Raw genomic sequence first — 6,684 nt, forward strand, 5'->3', positions numbered from 1 at the left:
ACATGGCAGAATTCTAGGCTGACATCTTCCTTGCCCTCGCCTGGAGTGGGCAGGGCACAAAGTTAGTGAAAGAGGAGCTGTAAGGATCAAGGACAGACAGGGCCCTGCAGGAAGTGGGAGTGCACATATACCCCAAACCCAGTGGAGTTGCAGATGACCCCAAATAAGAAAGGACACAAGCACCGTAGATGCTTTGTCGTTACTCGTAATGCAAACACTGGGTAGCAGGCAAGCCCTGTCACTCACTGGAGGCTGTGCCCACCTATCTTCAGCTACCATGGAGGAGAAAGCAGTGTTTGCTTTTTGCATATATGTATACAAACACACACACACACACACACACACACACACAATGCACATCTATCTATCTGTATACACATATATATATATACACACACACATATACGTTATTTTATATGTATTACTTTGGCCTGAGAGGAATAATAGTAGAAGAAAGGAGGCGGGTTGAAACATAGAAAATACAGCCTGACGATTATGGATTTCTGCTCTTGATTCAACACGGGCAAGCAGGAGAATTTCTGCTTTAAGAGTTTCACAGTCTGGGGGCGCCTGGGTGGCGCAGTCGGTTAAGCGTCCGACTTCAGCCAGGTCACGATCTCGCGGTCCGTGAGTTCGAGCCCCGCGTCAGGCTCTGGGCTGATGGCTCGGAGCCTGGAGCCTGTTTCCGATTCTGTGTCTCCCTCTCTCTCTGCCCCTCCCCCGTTCATGCTCTGTCTCTCTCTGTCCCAAAAATAAATAAAAAACATTGAAAAAAAAAAATTTAAAAAAAAAAAAAAAGAGTTTCACAGTCTGTCAGGTTCTCAAAGGCCAATGAAATCGTGAGCCCCAGGTATTTGGCATAAAAGTCAGCGGCATCAAGGAAGGCGTTAAGGCACAGCCCAACAACATACTGATGTGGCTGCAATCTGTCTTTGACGTTCCATAACCTGCACTTTGTATCCTTTAAGGCTTCCTTTCTCCTTTGATACCTCGGCCACCATATTCACCCCCATGCTGTAGAAGCTCAGAGCTGTGGACCTCCAGTAAAGAGTCGAGGGACCTCCCGGAGGATGAAGTGTGCCTCCCCAGCAGTCCAACTGTCTCTCTTTACAAGTGCTCCTGAGGTATGACGCATGCAAGGAAGAGCCAAAATGTTGGGTAGCAAGCTGGGCTGCAGTTGAGCCTGGAACTACGGGCCAATGTCAAGTTTCCAGATTGGAGTCTGAACTTCCTGGGCTGCTTAACAATCCTACAATAACAGAAACCGGCTTTTAAACTCACCTCTTGAAAAACCTCAATGGCTTCCTGTGAAATTGTGATTCATAATAAGAGTATATATTTGGTATTCATCCCCCATTCCTGGCACAGAGCTCCTAAAACCCTGGGAGTTTCCCAAGACAAGAACCGTAAAGGCATCTTGTTATGTTAATGAGCACTTAGGTGAGCCTTGGATAGGGTCTGGTTGCCATGGGAACCAACCCAGTGATGAGATGATTGGAACTTTCAGTCCCCATCCCCACTCTAATTTCCAAGGAAGGGACAGAAGCTGGAGATGGAATCAATCACCAACAGTCCGTGATTTAATCAAATGTGCCAGGACGCCTGGGTGACTCAGTTAAGTGTCTGACTCTGGATCTTGGCTCAGGTCACCAATCTCACAATCTCACGGTTGGTTGGTGAGCTCGAGCCCCACCTCTGTTGGGCTCTGCGCTGACTGCACGGGTTCTCTCTCTCCCCTTCTCTCTGCTCCTGCCCCGCTCGTGCTCACTCTCACTGTCTCTAAGTAAATAAATAAACATTTAAAAGAAAAATCAAATGTGTCTATGTAATGAAGACTGCATAAAAACCCAAAGGACAGGGTTCAGAGGGCTCCTGGGTTGGTGAACATGTGGAGACTGGGGAGAGTGGCACGCTTGGAGAGAGCATGGAATCTCCGTGCCCCTTACTTCACCCTGTGTGTCTCTTCCATATGGCCTGGCTCTTTCTGAGTTGTTTCCTTTCATGATAAACCCGTCATCTAGCAAGTAAAACATTTCTTTCAGTTCCCTGAGCTGCTCTAGCGAATTAATTGAACCTGAGGAGAGGGTCGTGGGACCTTTCAATTTGTAGCTGGTTGGTTTGGTAACAACTTAGGCTTGAAGTTGACATCTGAGGGGGACAGGGGACAGTCTCATAAGACTGAGTCTTCAACTCGTGGCATCTGACTCTGGCTCTGGATAGATAGTGTCAGGACTGAGTTAAATTCCCAGACACCCTGCTGGTGTCTGAGAATTGCTTGGTGCTGTGCGGGAAGCCCCCCAAAACCTAACACACACATTGGAATTGGGCCCAGGAACTTATAAGACTACCCAGCACCCACAGGGTGGAGTTAAATTAGAGTCAGGTATAAAAGTTCTTTAGGAGCCTAGGTGCAGTCCACTTTTCTAACTTACATCAAAATCTAGGCTATATTGCTACTCCCCACAAACATGCCATCCCATACCTTCATACTTCTGCAAGTGTCGTTCCCGTCTGCCTGCCCAGGAAATGTCTAGTGATCCTTAAAGACTTATTCAGATGTTACCTCCTCTATGAAGTCCCTTCCCTGTACTCACCTCCACTCAGTGTCAGTTCCGGTCTCTGCAACAATCTATACAGATAGGTCTACATATGGAAAAACACAAAGATCATAGCATCATGATTCTAACAGTTAACTTCCATGTCGGTATGGGACATCTATTGTTTTGGATATCCTCTCCTGCGACACATTTGTTCTACCCATAGGATTTATTCTACATGTGTGCCATTGTTTCAGAGCCAATGAAAGGCCAATGAAATTATGAGCCCCCTACATACCTCCCTAGCTATAGTTCTTGGTCTGGGGATCTTGGGTTCAGAGAATCTGTGTTTCCATTCCTCAGCAGATAAATGTGAGTCTGAGGCTGATGAAAGCTACATTCCAGTTATGGTGAAAGAAGACTGTCTGAAGGTTAGAAGTGGCCCTCAGAGCAGAAGGGAGAAATTCCTGTGGTATTAGAGCTCTAGGCTTCTGTCATCTTTAAGACTTTATCCTTCCCACAAGATGTGCACACTGGCCAGGAAATAGCTCTTCTTGGCCTAGTTAATTGTGTTTCTCTCAATAAAAGAAGCCTGGCTAATGTAATGACTATCCATCTACTGAAATACATAAACTCTCTCTTTTAATTAATGAAACTATCTCTTACTCCTCTTAGACCCTGTTTCTGAAAGATAAGCTCCAATACTCACTGCTGCTACCTTGAGCATTGTGATTCCCCATTGTTTCTGCCTGGCCCAAGAAAGAGAAGAACCCCAGGCATTTACCCCCAAAACACTCGGCTAATCACCATGTCATTTGTCCCTGGAACTTTTGCTGCTTATGGCTTTTACTCTTTCTCTCTCTCAGCATGGACACTCTTGATCTACTTCTGTCTTTCACAGTAATGTTTTACCACAAATGGACTGGGCTGTAGATTTCCTCCTTAACCTTGGAATACCTAATTTCCATCTTTAGGAAATTTCTCACAGCTTCTGGTCCTTCAAGAGTTTCTATTTCTATTTGCAAGTGTATGTATTTACTGACTGCTTTATTTGTTTATTTTTCTATCATGTCCAGGATTTTTGCATAAAAGATCGAGCAGCACAAGCTCATCCCACCATCTTAAAATGGCGTCTGTTATATGAATCCCATAACTGCTACTTACACCCTTGAAAATATCTTGAGTTTTTATTATTATTGCTGCCTCACAAATAAACACTGGTCTGGATGGCAAGAATCTAAAGAAGGAAATATAGACCTAAAGAAAATCAAATATAAGATTTAAAAGAAATGCCAAATGCTCTGGATCCTTTTCTGCTCATTTTACTTTTTTTCCTTTTCTTCTCATTTACTTGGTAAACTTATTCCCTTTCTGATTGAGTAACTCAGATCTATGTTTACATATCTGAATTCTTAATTATTGCTGAACTGCCAGACATAAGCATGCCAAGCACAGCATGATAATTCTGTAAACATGTCTCTAAAGAATAATGAGAAGTTTCAAGCTCTCTTTTAATTCCACTGGATATATTCAATCACCAAGTCATACATGGGCAGGATGTCCTGAGGTCATGCTCACTATAATTATCCCAGCTGCATGCATCTGAAATTTCTGAGCCCTGCCGCATTAGTTCCCTAAAAAGAAAACAACATAACTGATTGAGGCAAGAAATAGTTAGAAGGTAACATGTGTACAAGTGGTTGAATCTTGGTGTTCTGGCTATCACATAAGTCTATATGATGTCTTCAGCCCAATGATTAGGACGCTTTTGTTGTTACTGCTGTGGTTAGAAACATTTTTACAGGAGGATTCCAAATGCTTCCCAAATGTCTGTGTAAAAAATATGATACAAATGAAATTTACACTTATACCATATGAAATTCCTATGACTATAACCTATATCCCCACCCAAGAAACTTGGGAGAGAATTTATAAATAGGAACAAAATGTTAATAGTCAAGATCAGGGTTAAGATTTTATACTTCCAAACAAGTAAAGTCCTCTTGAGTTTCATTTTCAACAGCCCAAGGAGACAATTCTGGAACCCTGTTTCAGTATTGACCAGAGAGCAGAAATCTTTGTGGGGCAGCTACATCTCACTTTGACCACCACTCCTAAAAAACAAGAGGGGCTACTTAAAGAAAGTGATGCCTGACCCCGCTCCTATAGTAGCCATACAGTGAGAAACTCAAGGGCATTATGACTGTGCCCATAACATCTCTTCAGTGGAAAGCCACATATTAGAAAGTCTCATTCATTCATGTTTATGAAAGGTTCAATAATGAGGTAACTTGCTTTCTTGCCACACTGTGCTTCCAGTGTTCAGGAATCTTCTGATTTCTAATCAGTAAGATAATAGAGTAAGTTAATTCATGAATCAAGACAAATCAGGGTTGTATCTAAACCCTCCTAACTGAATAAACAGGATATTTTATAAGCACTCAGAAAACCTCCATTGCCTGTGAATTTTCCCTAAACTCGTGTCAGAAACTTCAGTGACTAGGATTCCTGAAAATATCAATATCCCTTCCCAGAACTTCTTGTTATCTGTGAGAATAAATACATTTTCAATTAGCCAGGTAGGTTTGAGTTTTCTATTATTTTCTGCTAACATCCTAACTGAAATGATTACTTGCTTCTTGCTTTACCTAAATTGTGGCATTCTCTTGAGTTGTTATGTGGTATTAGGTTCTGTTGACCTCACCATGGAAAGTTTCCTCCTTTGTCTTTGGGAGACCATATCTTCTAGGTGTTATTTCCACATTTTGTGACATTTCTCTCATTATATTTCCTCCTTTAGTATTCTACCTGTGGCCATATTAAACAGGTTAATCCCTGATCGTCTGCTTTCCCTGCATGCTTTTGTATTCTCATGGCTTGATCTCTCAACTCGGAGCATGAGAACTCCATAACCACAACCCAGGACTCTGCTCAGTATTAGTACCACATCTCCCACTGTCTGCTGGATAGTTCTGTCTGGATGTTCCATGACATTGGCAAATCCACAAACAAGTTTACAATCTTTTTCCAAAGCCCAGCAATGCCATCAGGAGCTACCAGTATTCTCCCAGACTCAAACATTAAAGTATTTTTTATGGATCCCTAGAAAGATAAATAGCCATCAAGCATTTATGACTGTAAGAACTCATTCAGACTGTCTGTCATTCCATTTTGACTGCCCTTCTGCTCCCACCACATAGTTACTACTAGAGTTGCAATAATTATTCGAGAAGATCTGCCTCCTGTCCACTGTTCATTGGTTCAGAGATAGAAACTGGCCCAACCTATGTTCTCAATTGTGGTTCATCCATGGGAAATAGAAACTTGGATCACTCACTTTCTGGATGCTTAGATTGAAGTTTGGGATCTGGGAGCTGTCAGTGACCAGATTTTCTATGTATGCATGGGAGAAGTTGAGGAATCGTGACTAAAGAGAGAAAGGAACAATAAGCAAACAGAGAGAGGGGAGCAGAAATGAGAAATGGAGAAAATACGTGATGGAGTTCAAAATTTGATCCCGGTTGTTTCTGAGACTGAACTCCAGTCCTGACGCTGGGTCTACAAAATATCTCCAAATTCCAATAGTGAAAGCTCTCTTATCATAAGTTAGTCCAAACTGAGTTTTAGTTACCCACAATGAAAAAGACATACTTTCTAGAAGACTTCTCAATTTTTCTTTAACACAGCGGTTATTTTATTTCTATCCTCTAAACCTCTACTTTGGGTTCTCATCCCCCAAACCTCTACAACAGTCGGTTCTTAACTAGGTTCCCTGTCCCCAGTATATTTCCTGATTAATATGTCCTACAGTCCAATTCAAAGTTAACTTTGTAAAATATTTCTTTGCATATGCCTTCGTCTTTCTCAGTAATCATCCATTGATCCCTATTGCTTATGTGTTTCAATACAATTCAGTGTTTACTAGTAGTGCTTTGCATAAGTAGCTATGCAAAGTCTTTGACAATATAGCCCATACTACTTTCAAACTTCTTCCACTTTTTATAAATGTGGATCATCTAGTTCAGTTAACCTTGTCTTCTTATTTTTTTCCCTGAAGATGCTATGAAGAATTTGATAACTGTACCTTCACTTACATTGTCTTCCCTGCCTGAAAGCCTGTTTTATGAATTCTGTTCCATTCCGCTTT

The sequence above is a fragment of the Panthera onca genome, chromosome C2 (genome assembly GCF_046562875.1).
Source record: "Panthera onca isolate mPanOnc1 chromosome C2, mPanOnc1 haplotype 2, whole genome shotgun sequence".
Lineage (NCBI taxonomy): Eukaryota > Metazoa > Chordata > Mammalia > Carnivora > Felidae > Panthera > Panthera onca.